We start from the raw sequence: 21,627 nt of genomic DNA on the forward strand, positions 1-21,627 counted from the left end.
CTGAATTTCGTCAATCGCGGCGTCGGAACAGGGTAGCTCAAGATGGAGTAGGCCTTCGGTACAGTCAATTAGGGCAGAGTGGGCGGAAAGTAAATCAAGACCGAGAATGAGGTCATATGGGCATTGGTCCAACACTGTGAATAGAACAACAGTTTGTTGGTCAGCGATGTTGACACGGGCAGCACATACTCCGGCAACCGAAGGCGTACCTCCGTCAGCAACACGCACAGCACAAGAAGGGGCAGGGGTCAGTACTTTACGAAGACGACGACGAAGGGCAGCACTCATAATACAAATTTGCGCACCAGTGTCAATGAGGGCCTTGACGGGCACACCATCTACCTATACTTCAAGTAAGCTATGTTGAGCCGGTATCGTAAGAAGAGGATTTCGGTCAGGGGTCGAAAATGCAGCGTCACCTCCGGGAGCTGCATTTCTCAGTTTTCCGAGGAGGTGCGTCCGCCCGGAACCGGTGACTGGAAACGGCGAGGCTGCGGCGAGCGGGACTGGTGGCGCTGCGGAGACGGAGAACGGCTGAATCGGGAAGCGTGGACGGAAGTTTCGGCATACGGCGACGATTCGGGATTCATGAAGCGGCGAGGTCTGGCGTCGACGGGAGAAGAATCAACAGGGGGCTGTAGGCGCGACGAAAACCAGCGGGACCGGCAGTAACGGGCCACATGACCGACCCGACGGCAGTTAAAGCAAATGGGCCTATCGTCCGCTGTGCGCCATTCAGCGATGTTTCTTGTCCGAGAGCGAGGAAATCCGAAATCAGCCCGCGGTTCGGCGAAGGCGGAGTTGGGGCGGACATTGCGGCAATTCGCGGCGCAGGTGGTAGGAATGCCCATGGTCGCAATTTCTTGGCGCACGACGGCCTGAATAAGGGGCAGCATATGCATGCCGCTATCAGGCGCTTGGGTGGAAAGTGCCGGGGCCATTGCCTCCAGCTCCCGACGCACGACCTGAGTAATACTTGGAGTTCGGGTAGGGCTAACCTCAGCCGCCGAAGCAGGGCGTGGGGAAAGGTCCTCACACGACGAAGTCGCGGCAGTGTTGGGGAGGCGGGCGTACTGCGGCGCGATGCGGCGACTTTTTGCCTGCTCGAAGCGACGGCACTCTTTAATTATTGCGTCGACACTCGTGCAGTCCTTGCAGACAAGCAGATGGAAAGCGTCGTCGGCGATGCCCTTCAACACATTCGCTACTTTGTCGTCTTCAGACATCTGGTTGTCGGCCTTTTGACACAGGGCGAGAACGTCCTGAATGTACGCAACATACGATTCAGTAGACGTTTGCGCACGGGAGGCCAACTTGTTTTTGGCAGCAAGGCGGTTAGCTTCGGGCTGGCCAAAAATGGCGCGGAGCTTCTGCTTGAAGTCGTCCCAGCTTGTTACCGTGGCCTCATTGGTATCGAACCAAGTCTCTGCTGCGCCCCTCAAAGAATAGGAGACGTTCGCCAGCATCAAAGTGTCGTCCCAGCGATTGTGAGAACTAACTCGCTCATACCGGCGGAGCCAGTCTTCAACGTCGAGGCTATCTGTTCCATTGAACGTACCGGGTTCTCTTGGAGGGGACACGATGACGACCGGTGCCGTGCCAGCCGGTGCTTGAGTCGATGACATGGTCTGTAGACCGATGTGGCGACCGCTACGCAGCTCCGTGTCGGGTGAATTCGACTGATAGGGATCGGACCGCAACCTCCACCACAAGATGTTACGAGGAAGGCGCAAGGAATACTGGTGTATTAGCAGGTATTTACAGGAAAACCAGTCCGAGTGGAAAGAGTCACCAGTCCAGCAAGGTGGCCGCAATACGAGCGAGAGACCAATCCTCGTCTTCCTCTTCGTTCCCTCTCAGCGCTAGGCGCATAGCTGGTATGGCGCAGGCACATAGTCCCACGGTCTCTCAGGCGGCAACCATGAGGTTTCACCACATCATCCTCGCAACAATATATTGTGAGCATTCGCAACCACACTCCCGGCGGTGGAGAACTCCAGAGGACAATTCCCGCACCTCGTCTTCATCTGTACATACTCATCAGCACCAGCCATGCGGCACTGTTCCATCATCTTCTACGGACATGACCATCATCATCGTGTGTTCTGCGGTGCTTGCGGCTCGAACGCCTCAGTAACTTCAAACTTACTGTCAGTATCAGTTGAAGGCATTTTGGTTAACGCGTTGGTAGACACTGGGGCAAGTGTCACGATTATCCATTCTGATTTGTGTGAAAGACTAGGAAAAGTTAAAACTCCATACGAGGGCCCTCTATTGCATGGAGCTAACAAGGCGTCCATACGACCGTCAAGACAGTGGACAGTTCGCGTTTCTATTGAAGGAGTTTGTCACCACATCCAGTGGGCCGTGCTTTCCCCGTGCCCTTACTTGCTTATTCTTGACGGGGACTTCCTGTCCTCGACGTCTGCGATGATTTCTTGCCGCTCGCCCAGTATCAGCCTCACGGACACAGAACATTCTGCCCTCCCTGAAACTTGTTCCCTTCGTCTCGTGTTGACTGACGACTATGTTGTGCCTCCGCGCCACGAGCGCGTCATTTCGGTTTCTGCTGGAACAGCTATTAACGGTGACATGCTAGCCATCCCTTCTGGCCGTCTCCTTTCTCGAGGCATCGCCGTTGCTACCTGCCTCATCCGGTTTTCCCGCGGCCGCGCACTAATTCCTGCAAGGAACACTACACCAGACCCAGTTCTACTGCCGGAAGGCTGCACAATCGCTTCTGTGTCCGACAACGAAATCACCATTCTTCCCAGCAGTTCCACCGCAGCTCGTCCCTGCCCTTTGCCGAAACCAACCTCTCCTCAGCCTTCTCTCGCCCACACTATCAGCTCCGACCTTACACAAGCTGAGACTCTCACAGTATTGGAAATTTTAAACAACCATAGGGGCTCCTTTGATTCCCATTCCAAGCCTTTCACCCAAACAACAACAGCCACGCATCGAATTCAAACGGATGGGGACACCATTGTTCGCCGGCGTCCGTATCGTGTCTCTTCCTCGGAAAGGAAGATAATTGAGGAAAATGTGGCTGACATGCTCAAACGCAACGTTATTCGGCCATCATCCAGTCCATGGTCCTCTCCAGTTGTATTGGTAGAAAAAAAAGACGGCTCCGTGAGATTTTGCGTGGACTATCGGGGCTTAAACAAAATTACCCGCAAAGATGTGTATCCCATGCCGCGAATAGATGACGCACTAGACTGCTTACAAGGAGCCGAATACTTTTCAAGCCTGGACCTCCGTTCAGGCTATTGGCAAATTCCCATGCATGAGTCCGACAAGGAGAAGACAGCGTTTGCCACTCCCGACGGTCTATATGAATTTAATGTCATGCCGTTCGGGCTCTGCAATGCTCCCGCCACTTTTGAGCGGATGATGGATAGGGTTCTTCGAGGACTCAAATGGAAAATTTGCTTTTGTTATCTTGACGACATCGTTGTCTTTTCGTCGACGTTTCATGACCATCTACGGCGTCTGGATGCAGTCCTCACGTGCCTCTCCAAAGCCGGACTTCAGCTGAACTCGAAAAAATGCCGCTTTGCTAGTAAAACGATCAAAGTGCTTGGTCACGTTGTCAGCAAAGAAGGCATACGACCCGACCCTGACAAAGTATCGGCAGTGCTACACTTTCCCCGACCGCTTCAAGTTAAGGAGCTTCGGAGTTTTCTAGGGTTAGCGTCGTATTTCCGTCGGTTCATCCGGAACTTTGCTACTATTGCATCCCCTCTGAACCAACTCCTACAGGCGGGCACACCTTACGTCTGGTCGAGTGAGTGCCAACATGCTTTTGAAACGCGTAAATCCGCTCCCACTTCTGACCAGTGCTCAGTGATTTCGACGATAGCCAATCATACTTCACACCGACGCAAGTGGGCATGGAATAGGTGCTGTCGTGCTTCAGAGCGATGGCCATCTTAAAGAGCGGCCGGTTGCTTACGCAAGCCGCTCACTCACACCGGCTGAGAGAAATTACACCATAACTGAGCAGGAGTGTCTTGCCGTCGTGTGGGCTATACAAAAGTTTCGGCCATACCTGCATGGTCCCCACTTCACAGTGGTGACCGACCATCATGCACTTTGCTGGCTGTCCTCACTCAAAAACTTGTCTGGACGCCTGGGCCGCTGGATACTACGGCTCAAGCAGTATAACTTTACTGTCACCTACAAGTCAGGCAAGAAACACATTGACGCCGACGCCCTGTCTCAGTGTCCATTGGCCTCCCCTTCGTCTTCAGTTGTTCCGGAGCTCCCAACTGCAAAGTGTTCTCTCGCACCCATTACCTCTGTAAGCGTCGTCGGACTTTCTGATTTGCGATCTTTGCAACGTGCGGACCCCTATTGTGGCCCCATCATTGATCGGTTGACCGGCCACGTCCCACCCCCAAACAGCCGTGCTCGCCGACAATTGCAAAATTTCCAGCTACACCAAAGCATGCTTTACCGGCGCAATTACCACCCTAATGGACTCAAGTGGGTCCCAGTCGTCCCTCGTTCTCTCCGCCAATCAATTTTGGAAGCGTATCACGACGCAGCAACCGCTGGGCATCTTGGCTTCGAAAAGACGTACGACCGCATTCGTGGTCGCTACTTTTGGCCTGGCCTCTCGGCGAGTGGGGCTAAATACGTTGGAACCTGCTCTTCTTGTCAGCACCGTAAGCGAGTGACAACCACACCTGCCGGCTTGTTGCAGCCTCTGCCCTGTCCGGCTGCACCCTTCGACACTATTGGGATTGACTTGTACGGGCCTTTGCCTTGGACACAGTCGGGATACCGGTGGATTGTTACGGCGGTGGACCACTTGACTCGGTACGCCGAAACAGCACCAATACGCTCCGGTACAGCTATAGAAGTGGCCGACTTTGTCTTGCGTCACATAATTTTGCGCCATGGAGCACCACGCGTCCTCCTCAGCGATCGCGGCAGGCCTTTCCTCTCCAGCGTACTCCAAGAGCTTCTACGTGCTTCCGACACCATTCACAAAACAACCTCTGGCTATCATCCCCAGACTAACGGATTAACCGAAAGATTTCATAGAACCCTCTCGGACATGATTTCTATGTACATCAGCCCTGACCATCGAAATTGGGACCTAATCCTCCCATTCGTCACCTTTGCCTACAATACTGCAGTACAACGAACAACTGGATTCTCTCCGTTCTTTCTCGTATTTGGTCGCTCACCTTCCGCAATATTCTACCCAACTTTCTTCTCTGCACCGGTTTCCCCTGATACACCACTTCACGAACAGTATATTTCAAGGCTCGCCCATTGCCGCCAGCTGGCTCGGTCCCGCACAGAAGCTCATCAGGAACTCCGCAAAGTTCGGTACGACTCCTCCCATCGCCCTGTTCGCTTTAGACCGGGAGAAGAGGTGCTTCTTTGGACTCCTGTTCGAATTCCTGGCCTTTGCAAAAAATTTCTGCACCGCTTTACGGGCCCCTACGTAATCGTCGAAGAAACCTCCCCGGTGAATTACCGCGTCACTCCAGTGGACCCTTGCCCAGATCGCCGCCGTCGTGGCACGGAAATTGTTCACGTCTCGCGACTGAAACCGTTCCAGCGCCGTTCCCCACAATGACTTGCGGCCCGGAGGCTGCTTCCGCCGGAGGTGGGGAAATTAGTGTAAGCATTCGCAACCACACTCCCGGCGGTGGTGAACTCCAGAGGACAATTCCCGCACCTCGTCTTCATCTGTACATACTCATCAGCACCAGCCATGCGACACTGTCCCATCATCTTCTACGGACATGATCATCATCATCGTGTGTTCTGCGGTGCTTGCGGCTCGAACGCCTCAGTAAACGCCGTTCCTAGCTCTTGTCTCTCAATATACCCATTTAATTGTACTGTTACTTCCCTTTTCATATTCTGTATTTTGTATGCCTTATATGTCTGTATTCTATGCATCACCCGAGAAGGCCATTGCGCTGTTGGTGAGCATTTCAAATAAATAAATAAATAAATAAATAAATAAATAAGGAGGGTGGATTTGCAGTGCTACCTCACGACGTGTTTAGGGAGAAAGCCTCTGATGGGGCTTTGAAAGCCTCTGAAAGCCTCTGATGGGGCTGACTCCTCGACCGGACGACGGAGGGCATCTGACAGATGACCCTGGCCAACCTTTGAGCTAGTCTACCTCCCAAGCAAATAAGAGCCACCAACCGGGTGCATACCATTGGAGACTTCGTCCTTGCGGTAGACGTGCAGCGTGTTCTGGAGCTCGGGCTCAAGTGTGCAGTGGAGCCTGCAGGAAAGGCGCCTGAGCTGCTGGGACTCGTTTGAAAGGTGGCGAGATTAGCCCTTAAAGATGAGTGTCCCAGTTGCGTGTCCCATGGAATGGACATGCTCGAGCGTTCGACAGCGCCCGGGAAAGCGGTGCCTATCAAGCGCATTCTCCATTTTGTGGCAGAGAAAACGTTATGCGTTCTATCGGCAAATACGGAGGGTGGATTTGCAGTGCTACCTCACGACGTGTTTAGGGAGAAAGCCTCTGATGCCATTCCTTCGTGCTTCGACTGCCCGGACTGTGTGTCGCTGAAGAAGGTCAAAGCTGAAGCTAGGAATTGGTCAGCGCTTGTGGTGTGTTACTGAATCGTCCTTTGTTAGAATGTGCGCTGTTCCTTCCTTTGCATGTTTCTAACGATGTTTAATATATGACATATAAGTACTCTGCTTGCAAGTAGCCCAACATGCCACCGTTTTGGGTTAGAAACATGTGTGATACCCGATGACTAGCGCGCTGCGAGCATAGTTCCTTTTTACAAGTCTGGATCCCCTTTAGAATTAAATTACATGCCAGTTTCCTTAACATCCACAATTTGTAAACTGGTTGAGAATATTTTATTTAGGGGAACTATGAAACATCTGGAGAACAATCATTTACTTCACGCAAATCAGCATGGCTTCAGGTCTGGTTTATCATACCGCAACACAGCTGAGATATCGGATGATTGTGTAAATGCACTGAATATGTAAGGTCAAATTAACGCAGCGTTTTGTACTTTTCAAACTCTTTTGATGTAATTCCGCAGGCTGACTGACTAACAAAACTCCTCTCTATGAGCATTGAACGCAATATTGTCCGTTGGATAAAATGTTACTTGTCCTCACGAAAACAACACGTCGCTGTTAATCACTGCGTTACCGATACATTGGATGAACACTCAGTAGTACCGCAAGGTTCAGTGCTCGGTCCGTCAAAGTTGTTATTCTATATAAATGATATCTATTTATCCTGGTAAGATCGGGGTGTTTGCGGATGAATGTGTTCTTTATGCCAAAGTAACTCAAATCTCCGATCAAGACACCATCATGCGTTTCACTAAATTAGTTCATGGTGCGAATCATGAGGCTTGAACCTAATGCTTCGAAGATGGCGGCTATTAGATTTACCAACAAAAAAGCACCCTTGGAGTTTGCTTATCCTATAAAGGATGCTTAAATAACTTAAAGAAAGCAAGTGAAGTATTTAGGTGTTACACTCGCAAGCGAGTTATATTGGGAACCCCATATAGAAAACCCAGCCGTGCTCATAGCTTTTAACTGATTTTATTTCTTGTTCTCTCCTCATCAAATCACATTGTGTTTGGCGCTCTTTGCCCATGTCGGCCTTGCGCCAATAAAATTAAACCATCATCATCATCATCCATATAGAAAACGCTTGCAGCAACGCGCCAATAAAGCTGGCATTTTCGAAACGGAAATTGCGTCGTACCTCATCGACCGTAAAGTTAACAGCGTACGAAGCTCGTGTCAGGCCAAAATTAGAATATGCGGATCTGATCGGGAGCACGCCCCAAAGATATTTAATAAAAAAAAAACAAAAAAAGTTGCAAAATTTATCCTTGCGGTTTTGTATACTCCACGTACTCGCGTTTTTCAAGCGTATTAGTTCTTCGTGCAGGGCAAAATTGAAAAATCAACCTCATCGTAGAACTGTATATCGCATTAAGTTTTGATATCAGCTGTACCACGGCGACTGAAAAATAGCTCGTGACAGTTAGTTAACTCAGTCCCCAATGCGGTCTGCTTGTACAAACCACAACATAACAATTAAGCAACCGTTTAGTTATATTAAGATAAGCCAATATGTTCTGTTCCCTATGCTATTTTATTATGGAATAAATTACCTGAAGAATTAGTTAATGCAAATACAACAGAATCGTTCATTCGTGGTGTAAACATCCTTTGGGTTGACCACTAAACTTGCTGTGTTTTACTGAGCCGCAATGAAGGCAGCGGCTTCTTGCGTTAGGTTTTTATTTTGTGTACAGTGCATAATATTCTTTATGTATTGCACCGTTGTATGTACATGTTTGTTCCCTAATATTCCTCTTGTGTATTCGTAGTTCGATGTACGTACATATTTTATTACGCCTTCGTTCCCAACTGCGACGCACATTTTTCTGTTGATTTTAATCAAATATGTGTTAGCCGTAGTTGTAATTAGTGTTTCTTTACTGGGTATGTACCCAGTCTTGATTTGGTGCGAATAGTGCCTGAATTTATTTCTAAATAATGAATAAATAAATAATTAATATAAATAAACAATTTTTGCAAATTTATGTTGGATCACGCATGCTTAGGGGTTCACAAACTATTTTCGAAAAACAGGCTTGTTTTGCGGGACACGCGCACTGTCAGAAGGGGATCGTGCGGCGGAAAAACAGTAGCTGGGGAACGGGAGGAATTTAGAAGGAACCCTCTGAAAAATGGCGCGAAAGTGGCCGTAAAACGGCGACTGCTAGAGAGCGGAACGAACTCCAGTGGGCGCTGCCTAAGGGTCTTTTCATGTTGTAAGGGCGCGAGAGCTGAAATTATAGAAAATTTCAACAACACATCAACCGTCCACTATGTAAATTGCAGAACATCAAAATTTTTGAAGGGTGCTGACAGTGCGGCAAGTCTTGTGGTAACGGGCGACTGCACTGTTCACTCAAAATCTCCACAGCGGGTAAACAGAAAGAATTTAAGGCTTGGCATAAAGTTTTAAGTATCTGCAAATTCTTATTCCATTGAATACGTTACTTTTTAAACTGTCCTTGGCAGAAAAATAACAGTAGACGGAAAATCAAAGGCATGAAAGTTTTCGGATCAAATTTTTGTAAAGTAATAACGATAAACATAGCTCTGAATTAAAAAGAATGCGAAGTTTGTTAGGAAAATTTATGCTTGTCAAATTTTATACCCCTAGATTACTGTACTTTACGTTTGTTGACGTTTTTCAATTGTTTTGTTTCCTAATTTATAATATCATAAGTTCTTGACATAATCTTTTGATGATCAAGTATCCCTTATTACCAATAGTAGATCAAAACTGATATATGCTTCATCGCACTTTAATCGGACCGATGTGCAGGTGCTAATGTAGGTGTGTTTGTGGGGGCGGGGGTTACTCTTGTCACCGTAGTAACGTCGAGGAGTTGGTTCAAGGCAGGCGCGTTGGCAAACTCCTCCGTCTCGCCTCTACTCAACAAAACTGGGCATCACGTTTGATACGCAGTACGGAGATAAGGTCAGTTTGAGTAACTCCCTGATCAAGCTACAGTGTGGCCCGCATCGCATGGAACATGAACCCTGCCGTCCATCAAGAACGCCACCTTGGCCTGGCCAAGGCCTTACACAACTCCCACGCTTGGCTTCCCGGTACCCTGTACGTCGACGCTGCGGTATATCCCGACCATGCAGCCTACGTACCCGCTTTGTGACACCGCTTGCAGTCGGATCTGATCCCCATTATTTTTGTTCAGATCTCCTGGCAGGCCCATTTCGCCGTGGTATCAACTGTCCAAACGTTGAAAAGGGCTTCTGGGGATCATGCGCTGGCTGACCTGATAATCAAGCCACCTCCAAGGCTGTTTCAAGAAACTACGCCCCACGTCCATCACGCAAATGAGCGTATCAACTCGTAGACGTCACCGGATAGGGACCAAATTAGCTGTAAATACTGGACGACCGTACAAGATGCCATCAGTGGGCTTGGTGACAACGCTTGCAGAAGGATGCTGATCCTGATTCTTTTTGTCCAGGTTGGCGACAAGTATTCAACTTCTTCTATTAGAGATTGTTCAGTCACATGGTCACATTGTCTGCATTGGATCAGGTTATCGTTACTGACATCCGGAGACACAGAGCTGAATCCTGGTGCCTCACCTGATTCAGAGTCTGAGACGAAAACAGTCAATTAATTAGGAAAATTCTGAAATACAAAACGAAGACAAACAAGACTCTGGCTTCGCTGACAAATAATTTGAAACAGGTTGAATCGGCAGTTCAAGATATTCATACAAGGCGAACTTACACTGAGCAAGAACTGAGTCGAATTGAGAAATGGGAGCAAAGGTTGGAGAAAGTGGACAGAGCCTGCAATAAGACGAACAAACTAGTTCTTGAATTACCCGCGAAGTTAGATGACCTCGAAAATAGCAGTCCTGGGAAAGACATTGTATTATTGGGGTAAAGGAAGATCGCGAGGAAAGCTCAGAAGAACTAGAGCGAAAAGTTAAGGAAGAAATATTTAAAAAGATTCTAGGTGTTGAAGTAAACTTTTTTTTTAGCGTATTCACTGAATCGACCTAAAACAAGCGCAGCGACATTGTTCCATCATTTTGAGATTTGTTAACTACGTATACAAACTACGGTTATGTCATCTTGCTTTAAATTCAAAGGCACAGAAATAGCACTATCGGAGGACTTTTCAAAAAACATTCGGGAGATTCGCGCAAAATAATGGCGTTCACCGGCTAAGAAAAGAGAAGCGGTTCGAAGGTTTCCTTTCGTTTTGATAAACTCAAAGTTGATGACAGGCTCTACGAATGGGACGCAAAGCGCAATTGAGAGTTGAGTTGCCGACATCCACTGCGCCAGCGCAACCCGAACTGTCGTCTCCTTGGCCCACACATGCGAACACGCGTAACTGCGATAACAAATGACGAGAATATGGGAAGACGCTCTGGCTTGTTTCGTTACACGCACGCAGTGTACTGAATAAGATACAGAGACTTGAAGATATAATTCTCACTTATACACCGCATGTACTAGTGAGCACTGAAACCGGGCTGCATTGCGACGTTCAAAATACAAAAATAATTGCCCCTTCGTATACGCTCATTGCTAGGGACAGAGGGTCTAAGGATGGCGGAGTTGCAATCAGCAGTAAAAACTAACATTAAGTTCACACGCTTAAATACCATGGATCATCAAGAAAGCATAGGGTGCAAATTAAAGTTTTTTGGGTAAAGGTATAATATTAGGAGGTGTTTATCGGTCTCTGAATGCTCCTCGGGAATATTTAGATTCATTATATGATTATCGGCTGCAAAAAACAAATTCGCGTTCAAAGATCCTTTTAACAGGCGATTTTAACCTTCCCGGAATGAACTGGTGCAGCAGGTCTCATGACGGAAAGAATTTGAGAATTGCTGTATCATTACTACTAACTGTTTTACGTTTTCGGTAACCCATTTCGTTTCCCATGCTACAACAACTTCCAGCTCTGCTCTACTTGAACTTGTGTTTTCAATTAGCTCGCTTCAATATTGCTCCGTCAGTATTAAGGATGGGACATCTGATCATCAGTAACGTCTCCTTGAGTGTCGTATTTCGGACTTGTGATTGTATGTTAAACCTTCTGACACATTTGTAAGAGACTATACGCATGCGAATGATGATTGAGTTATTATTTGTATGAAATCTTTACTTTCTTCCTTTATTGAGACAAATGACTTAAATGACATGTGGTCATATTTTAGGACATGGTCATTCATCGTTAAAGCACCTACGTGCCTTAAAAAAAAGCCCATCAGTAGGGAGTACCCGTGAATTAACCGTATATTGATAGATGTCGAACTCAAGATAAAACGCTCTCGAAAACCTGGTGACAGGAAACAACTTCAAAGTCTCTACGCAATTTTAAAGATAAAGTCCATGCTGCAAGAGGCCAGTTATTTTCTTTTGCATTGAGTTCTTTCATTTCGGAACAACCAAAAAAATTCTGGAAATATTTATCTCAAGATAAAGGGGCATCACAAGATCACAGCATCTGACATAAGTGTTGACGATCCTTTTTCCATTCCCAAGGTATTCAACAGGCTCTTTCAGTCAGTTTGTACTATGAACGCATCGCACGCGCACTTGCACCCTGACGCATTTCGTAATCCGATGCGCGAAATAAATTTAAGCAAAGATGGCCGTCTTAGATTTTTGAGTAACCTAGACATAAAAAAGTATTCAGGTCCGGAAAAAATATCCAACGTTTTTCTCAACAGATACAGAATTTGGGAAGCAGAGTACCTATATGTCATATATACAAAAATGTTCAAAACGTGTGTGATGCCCGGTGACTGGCGCGCTGCAAGGATAGCCCCTATTCATAAGTCTCGATACCCTTTAGATTTAAATAACTACAGGCCTGTTTCCTTAACATGCACAATTGGTAACCTCCTGGAATGCATTTTATTTAAGGCAATTATGGCACATCTAGAGAATAATCATTTACGTCACGCAAATCAGCAAGGCTCTGGGGCTGGTTTAACCACCACAACACGCTTAGCTGAGATAACGGACGTTTTTGGAAATGCACTGAATATGAGGCGTAAAATTGACGCAGTGTTTTTGGACTTTTTCAAAGCGTTTGATGCAGTTCCGCGTCCTGACTTAGTAACCAAACTGCTCTGTATGAGCATTGAATGCAATATTGGGCGTTGGATAGCATGCTACTTCTCCTCACGAAAACAATACGTGGCTGTAATCACTGTGTTTCCGATAAATTGAATGTAAACTCAGGAGTTCCACAAGGGTCAGCGATCCGTCCGTTAATGTTCCTATTCTCTATAAACGATATCTCTTGATTTTCAATTGCCTGGGAAGATCCGGCTGTTTGCGGACGATTGTGTTGGTTATGTCAATGCAACTCACAATCATGCGTTTTACTCAATTAGGGTGTTGTGGGAAACGTTGGGCTTGAAGCTTAATGCTTCGAAGACGGCGGCAATTGAATGTGGCTGACTTTTTCCGCATGACGTCGTGGGGTCTGGCAGAAGCCATTGTACGCAGGACGCGACTCAGGCGCCAACAAGGCAGTTGCTGACAACTGAAAGCGCCCTCATCATACCGGCCGGCTGGTTCCCCAAGCCTATAGGCGGTTTCGACGCAGGCGGCATATAGCATTCGAAGTTCGGGCACGATTTAGTTGCTTTGGGGATTTTGATTGCGACTTTGGAGAATTTCAGCTCCTCAACAACGGCTTTTTCGCAGTGAAAGCTACAAAAACAGTGGACATCGTCGATTCGCGGCAAAGTGTACGACTTGAGCGACTGCAAAGAAACTGAAGCAGGCGAACGCGACAACAGACTCGGGCATCACGATAACACAATCGGACAATAGACTCGTCATCGCTATGAGTGCTAATGAAAGCGATAAGTGCCCTATTATTTTCGGCACGATCGGTGCAGTTTGTTGTTGAGTGTCGCGCTTGCTCACATGACTGTTATGTTACATGCTGATACTTTTAAGCATGGCGTTTTGTTTTACTGTCCGGAATAAACTGCTTCTTTCTGTTTCTTGCGTGTCGCCGTCATTTCGTCGAGGGATTCAGGCTCGCGAACCCATCGCACATGAAGGATGTTCCGTCACGACGTATACATAAACCATGCAGTTCTTGAAATGTTCAGTGCACATTTGGTTTCTAACTTTTTGTGTACGTATATGACTAATGCCCAACAAAACAGCGAAAGCTATTATCATTGTTTAACACATGTTGATGTGCTTGAAATTAAATGTCGTGGGTAGTCATTTCGAAATGGTTAAAAGTGGCTTGCATGTGGCCACCGAAATCCGTTTAAGAATAAAATGAACTGGGGTGCATGTCACTTCGTTTGTTTATAATTTGTTGCGACTGAACCTGAACCTGTAACTTTGTTAACGCGCACGAGTAGCACAATTTGCCGCATCGCTTAGGCTATCGGTCAACGTAATCCTCCATATACGAGTTAATTCTAAAAATAGGACAGCTGCTTCAATTCCACAGTATTAATTCAGAGGCTGGATTAGAACACTGCTATTCGTTGTGGGTGCTTCTGAACTGCATTGACTATGCAGTTTGTAAGCCGAGATAAGAAATACGTGAAAATTATAACCTAGTTATTTTTTAGGGAGCTGAAGGTCATTTAGGAGCCCCAAATTTCCCATCGGTAACTGGGAATATGGTTGGTGTGTCAAGGCGTAATGTGGCACAGAGCATGTTAAATAAGTCGCATAGCTGCAATCGTAGGTAAAGTAAATTTATTATCCGGTTCTATGTCTTGCTTTGCAATCATAACATTAGCTACGCTTTTTTAATCGCGATACGGAGCGCGAAAGTTAAACGAAAACCCATTTCAAAGAGCGTTGTACGGATTTCATTTGAACAGTCGGATTCGCGACCCGTTGTATGTTGGCTAGAAGCCACCATACCCGTGGTGGACGGAAAACGGCGATACAGCCGCTTGGTAATTCAGCAAAACTATGGGGCAAAACGTTCTATGAGGACGATTGGGACGGGCGGAAAAACGGCGCGGCGCCGGTTGCACCGGCTGCCGTGTTGGCGCGTCATTCGCGTCGTGGGTATAGTGGCTTCCTCAAGACTTCACGACGTCGTGCGTATAAAGGCAGTCATTAAATTTACCAACAGAAAAGAACCCTTGGGATTTGCTTATACTATTAAGAATGCTTATATAAATAGAACCCAACGATTGAAGTATTTAGGTGCTACACTCGCAAATAATTTAACTTGGGAACCTCATATAGAAAACGTTTGCAGGAACGCGCTAATAAAGCTGGCATGTTTGGAACGGAAATTGCGTCGTACCTCATCGACCGTAAAGTTAACAGCGGACAAAGCTCTTGTCAGACGAAAATTAGAATATCCGGATGTGATGTGGAGCCCGCACCAAAAATACCTAATCAAGAAAATAGAAAGAGTGCAAAATTTAGCCTTGCGCTTTATATACTCCACGTACTCGCATTTTTCCAGCGTGTTCCTTCTTGCCGAAAGGGCAAAATTGAAAAAACTAGCTAATCTTAGTACTGCATCTCGCATTAAGTTTTTATATCAGCTCTACCACGGTGACTACATAACTACTCGTGAGAGTTACTTGAGTCAGCACCTCCTGCGGTCTGGTCGTACGAACCACAACAAACAGTTATTCCCTACTTTGTTATGCTATTCCCTTATGGATTAAATTACCTGAAGAAGTAGTTAATGCTAACACAACAGAAACGTTCAATAATATTGGCGGTGAGATCTTTGAGTGGCGCCCCCTGGCTCTGACGTCGGCTTAGGGATTTGCGCCGCTGTCGTCTGCTACACTCCGCTTGTGAGGGGCAACAGTGCCTGGGCTAGAAATCGCCCGCTTCGTTGATGTAGTGCGTTAAAAAGCGTATTTCTAGCGACTCAGTTATTTTGCCAGCTTCTGACGCACCTGAATAATTTGAAGCTGTATCCCCCGCAAGTTTGCAACACACGAAGAGATAGAGAACAACTTCCTTCAGAGTATCGGTCAGAAGATCGTGTGTAACTCATCCTTTCTTGCTTATTCGCGAGGATCAGCGATCAGAGCTTCTCGATAAGTATTCAAAATGCGTAGGCTTCCCTGCAGTATTTTTGAGATGCTCCTATGAAGACTCAACAGTCTAATACTACGTGCCAAGCAGCGGCCTGTACACGCTCATCGCACAGCAGGAAATAAAGCGGCTTTCTTCTGTTTCTTTCGTTGTTGTCTTGTATCGGGTTAATGTTTCTTGCTTTTTTTTTCTGCCCAACGCATTTTTTTCTGCGCCATCACCAACTTCTTATTAGGAGGTTTCGGGATGTTTGGGAGCCTCACAAAGGTCGTGTGGATATTTCCTTCATTTTGTATGTCATACATTCCCTTCTTCACAAATTGGCTTTCATTACGGCTGCGTGCAAGAAGGTGCATATCCGCAGCGTGCTTTGTTTATTCACATGCAAATACATTGAGAAGGTTTGTGCTACGCCACCGCGATCGCGCCCTAAACAACGTGGTCCACAGTACTCGAAGGCGGCTTTTGTGCTACGAATTTCTATCGTAATTATATCGTTATCATAACGAACTGACTCTCAACTCGAACAATGATGACATGATTACGGTGTTCAAGGCATGATATACTCGCTAAGTAACGTAATAAATAGTATACCTGCATATATTACGAGACTCGAAACCGAAGAAGAATTCCAAGTAGCTCTTTGTTGCTTTTCAACCCTTCCAGGCGAGAAGAACAAATCCTATTCTACTCGGGATGCGTTCTATGATTTGAAGAAAATTACTTTTACTCTCTTGTCCTGGACTGAGGACCCGGCCCACTAACCAGATCGATTTAATTGTTAAACAAAGTTTTCCCCTCCTCCCCTTACTCCTCCTCCTCCTCTTGAGTGCAGTTTTCCTATAACACATATCCGAATATCGGGAAAATATGGCTGTGCAAAATGTTCCGAAATATCCCTCCAGGTCTTAACAAACATATATGTGTTACTATAAATTTAACGAAGACGTGACTCGTTTTGCTCAATAAACCTCCATACTGGTTAGATGCCTGGTATAGAATCAGCACGCGCGTATATACACACTGGGTTATTTGGAACTCAACCTACAGTTTTTGCAGTCTATAGTGCATGTCGGCAAACTTTCATGCCTTGACAACGTAAAGTGATGTGACAAAACGCGTTCCAGCGTTCGGCAAGGTTGCAAAAACTGCTTTACCTTACATATGATTACCGGGAATCGTGATGCCTTCTGCCAAAGCCGACAGCCCTGAAGGCCTAGAATTTGTTTTGGTCTTCCATATTCGCTGTTGTCGGTTATTAGCAGCTGCCTGTTCCTTTTGTTCGAATGCTTACATGAGAAGCTGACGCCTAGCTCCGACTCTTCGCGCTCCGCACAGGACCGGCTTCGCAAGGAATGGGGTGGCGCCGGCAATGTTTCTCCCGTAGCGGTATCACTTTAATTGACACCATGAGCTAGTGTAGGCGATTTTAAGCCTATTATTATGATAAAAAGTTACCCACACGCCAATTCTGGTGCGGACAAGCATCAGACGTTGACTGAGCGCAAAGAAACAGCAGGGAGAGCGATCCTGAGTGAAGCAGACGACAAATGCGAGAATCCCTAAGCTGACGTCACGGAGGCGCGCTTCGCAGCGCCGCCTGTGTTCGCGCTCACCGCCAATAGCAAACCGCCTTTCGTTTGACCAATAAAATGGTGTTTTTACTGTGCCACAATGAAGACAGCGGCTTCCTGTGTTTGCCTTTCATTTTATGTTTAGGAGGAGGAGGAGGAATAACATTTATTTTTTAAGGGAAAGAGGAGGGGGAAAGGAGAGTGGGTGGTGACCTCAGTCCAGGCCGCCTTCAGGCCCCCCAGCAGCCCTCGCCCGGGAGATCAGGTACTCCTGATCCTCGAGCTGGAAGCTGGTCAGCCTGTGCTCCCACTGCTCCAATGTAGGTGATGGAATTGGGTTGGGATGTTTGGCGCACTCCCATACGAGGTGATAGGTGGTGTTTGGTGTATTGCATGTTGTGCAGTTGTAGGGAAAAGCAGTTGGTGAAATATGATGCAAAATTGCCATGTTGTAGTAAGTCTGTGTTTGGATTCTGCGCCAGATTCGAGAGCCTTGTGTATTGAGTGATGGGTGAGGAGGAGGGTAAAGGAGGCGCTCCCGGCGATAATGATATAAGATGTCCGTGTATGTTTTTGGGACTGACTAGCTGGGCGAGGCGATTGGAGGTGTGTCGTCGGCCTCCCTTGGGAATGCCCGGTGTAAAATGTCGCGGGCAGCGGCGTGAGCCGCCTCATTCCCCGGGAGGGAGGCATGACCAGGCGTCCAAACAATGTGAATGGTCGGGAGAGTTTTGGCGTGTTTTAGTAGTGTGAGCGCATGCAGAGATATTCGTCCTGATAGGTAATGCCGGCACGCCTGTTGAGAGTCAGTAATGACTGTAATAATTTGCTTTTTGCTGGAGGTGGCCGCTAGGGCGATGGCTGTCTCTTCTGCGACATCGGTGTCGGTTGTTCGGACTGTTGCAGCTGAGATTGATGTCCCTTCGGAACCCACGACCACTGCAACGTGGGCCTGGCGGTGGGGATTTCTTGCGACGTCTGTATAATATACATCCGGGTTGTCGGTGAATTTATTGATTAAGTATCTTATTCTCGCCTGTCTTCTCCCTTTGTTTATGTTTAGTGCATATTTTTTTTATGTACTGCATCATTGTATGTACTTGTTTATTCTCTTAATTTCCTCGGGTATATTGTGTTGCTTTGATGTACGTACATATTTCATTACTGCTGCGTTCCGAATTCCGAAGAATATTGTTCTGTCAATTCTAATCAAATATGTGTTAGCGGTAGTTGTCATTCTTTTTTTTACTATGTATGTACCCGGGCATGCAGTATTTGTAAATAAATAAATAAATAAATAAATAAATAAATAAAAACAGGCAAAAACTGTATTTTGACTTCTGTGTCCCTGTAAGTCTCGTGAGCGGTACAGTATGCGGAGGAAAGAAGAGGAGCTTGCGTGCGCCGCCCTATTTGCAGTAAACCAAAAAAGTCTTCCTCTTTACTATGACCTATACGTAACCCCAAAAGTTACAAAAATAGCCCCAAATAACCCCGAACACCCATCAGATGGGCTAATCTCAATTATTATTATAGGTAAAATTTTGTTGCGATGGATCTTTTGCACTCAGTGGCGGATACCCACAACAGCTGAGTACTCAGGATTTCGGTTCGGGTGGAGGAGGGACCTGATGGACCACAATTGTAAATAAAACAAAACAAGCGATGGAAAGTTTTATGGCTGCATTGAGGTGGATGTCAAATTTTCCTTCCCAGAAACCTACTCCGCCTTAGGGTTTTCCTATAAATCTGGCCATTAAAATAAAACGAGAGCACAGGAAAAACCAAAGGTTGTAATATGTAGGGATGATTCCGTGCCCTGTCTAATTTTCCAATTATTTCAATAATTTGTATAGAGAAATTGCATACATACATCGAAGCCGCGTATGGCTGGTGCGTACCGTGCGACACAAAAATAATTATCGGAAGTCATTACTCGTTGATGAGCATGAAGTTGCTGTCCTCGCCGGTTGCTTCCTACCCCGCCCCCTTCCCCCTCTTTTGCGTAGGCCCGTAGGCAGGATTGTAGCGAAAAAGAAAACAGCAGCAGCGGCGCATAGCCTGCCCTCGGAGTGGGAGACGCATCAGCAGAGTGGGCTCGCAGCGCCGGCTCCTCGCAGCGGCCACAGGCAGGAACTAGGCCCGGGCCCTTGCGAAGGCCGTAGCAACGCGTGCACGCCGCCGCTCTAGCCCGGCCGTGGTTTGTCTGAGGAGAAGTGGCAGCGCGGAATTATGGCGGAATTTAGAGAAGATGACTCGGCGCACTGTCGGCAGCACTCGTATTCCAAAATGTGTTTATTTGTCCGTCTTATTTTAGCTGATCAGCTGGTGCTTGCAGCCGATGGCAGCCTACGTGCGTGAAGTGGGTGATACGTTAGGTCCCGGTGGGCAGAACGTGTGTACGATTATGTGTTTGTGTGCGTGTCGGTGTTGTTTCAGCTGATCAGCTGGTGCAGCGTGTGCGTGGAGTGCACGTGAATTATGTTCTAGGGCACTGCTTTACGCGTTTGTTTTTTTCTGTGAACGTTGTGCAGTATTGTGCTGCAGCTATGAAGCGTGCTTGTGCGACTGCATTGTTTAGACTGATCAAATTGCTGCTTACGAATCAGTAGTTTATGCGCGTGAACAGGGTGATGCGTCAAGGCGCCGTTTCAATTATTTTTAACTCCCGTGCGAAGTCATGCGAAGCCACCTCCAGCAGTTCGGAGTTATGATTACTATCCATTTTCCCTTGGACTTAGTAGGTGCGCTTTTGCTTTGTTAATAACGTAAAAACAGTACTTGGTGGTTCTATCTTTTTCTGTTGGCGAGCTCACCCTAGTTCCAGCCTCACTGTGCGCCATGAACATTGTTTTGTGTGTTTTGTATTTCGTCTATGTTCACATTGTTTGTCTTTTATGGTGCTGTCGGACATTTTGCTTGTTTGTTCATTTCTTCCTTCCATACCTGTCATTATTCATTTATAGCGTTGTCACGCTTCGCCCGCCCCCCCGCCCCCATATGGCCGGGGTAGCAGGGGCACTAGCGTTGAATTCCTTGTGCAAATAAAACTGTGACTATTATTTACAATATCGCCAGCACACGGTTGAAGAAATAGTCAAATCTCTACACCAGGGTTTTCCTTTGCGAGGTGAATTTCGTAATACCCCATAGTAACAACCGGCGATATCGCGACTAGGTTGAACCAATATACTAAATGAAAACAGTCGCTTATACCTTAGCACTACTTTGACCTATAATTATTGATTCATATGGTGTAGTTAAGGACAGCCTTTAGAAGTGCATGCGCGAGGGAAAATGTGCGCTGGCACCAGCTACTTTTGGGTTACATTCGGAGCTGAGCTCAGCTGTTGTCCGCTGGTAGAATGTTCGCTGGAAACAGCATCGAACCTAGCCATAAGCGAGCTCGTAGGAGCTCATATTTACTGTTGGGTGCAGATTACACTTCAAATGCGTTATGCGTTACGTCATGGATGTGTGGTACGTCTAATTGAAATAAGTACAACTTCATAGCAGCAAATTAATCCCTTAGATAGTATTGCTTGTACGCTGGTCATATTTTTTTTCTAAAGCAATCAGTAACGTAAATGTTGACGTAAGCCATGTGCAATGTAGCGCATGTTCAGTTACAATCTCCAGAATTAAAACAATCAGCGATTCACTTTTATTAGAAATTTGCCTAGTAGTCCTGAACATAGAGATTGCAATGCACACAGAAAAACTATAAAGGTGCCCTCAACATGGTTCCAAAGACTGCGATATTACGTGCGCAACCCTTGGAGTACTATTCGAAGAACGTTCTTCCTCAAAAATGGTTTAAAAGCGTGCTGTATTAGCCCATTCATCGTTCATTAAAAAGGGCCCGCAAAAAGGCCTGGCACATTTCCTCTTTCGCCGCTCCTCCAAAGCACCATGGAAGCTAAAACCACCTAGAGAAACAGGGTTGCTTCGACATCTGCGCAGCCATTGACTCCGCTCATCGGTAGTATACGACGGCCAAGCTCCGGCTACTACATCCGCTACCGCTCAGCCGGATAGGTCGGTGGCCGGCCCGTAGAACGGCTCGTCGCGCCGGCCGTGTTCGAGTCGGCACGTCAGTTTTTCAATAGCGGAAACGAGCTTTTGAAAGCCAGATAGGGAATTTCCAAACACAACATGCTCGCTAACGACAGTAATTGAAGATTTCCACCGACGAGTATAGCGGGTCGGTAGCGTATATGGCATGCGGCACTCTCGCGGTGAACTGGTCCCACAGATGTCTGGAAAAAGGCTTAGCATTACCGCAGTTATCCAGACACTGATTTTCTAGGCTGCGACGAGGGCAATCCCCCACGCAATGTTTCACTGCACTATCACACCCTTTCATGTATTTCAAACTGATTCTGAGCACTAGTCTCGCTCAGGCGGGCGGTGACAAGTTTTAGCTGCTGCG

The sequence above is a fragment of the Haemaphysalis longicornis genome, unplaced genomic scaffold, assembly GCF_048455015.1.
Source record: "Haemaphysalis longicornis isolate Haplotype H1 unplaced genomic scaffold, Haemaphysalis longicornis Haplotype H1 scaffold_8, whole genome shotgun sequence".
In the NCBI taxonomy this organism is placed as follows: Eukaryota; Metazoa; Arthropoda; class Arachnida; order Ixodida; family Ixodidae; genus Haemaphysalis; species Haemaphysalis longicornis.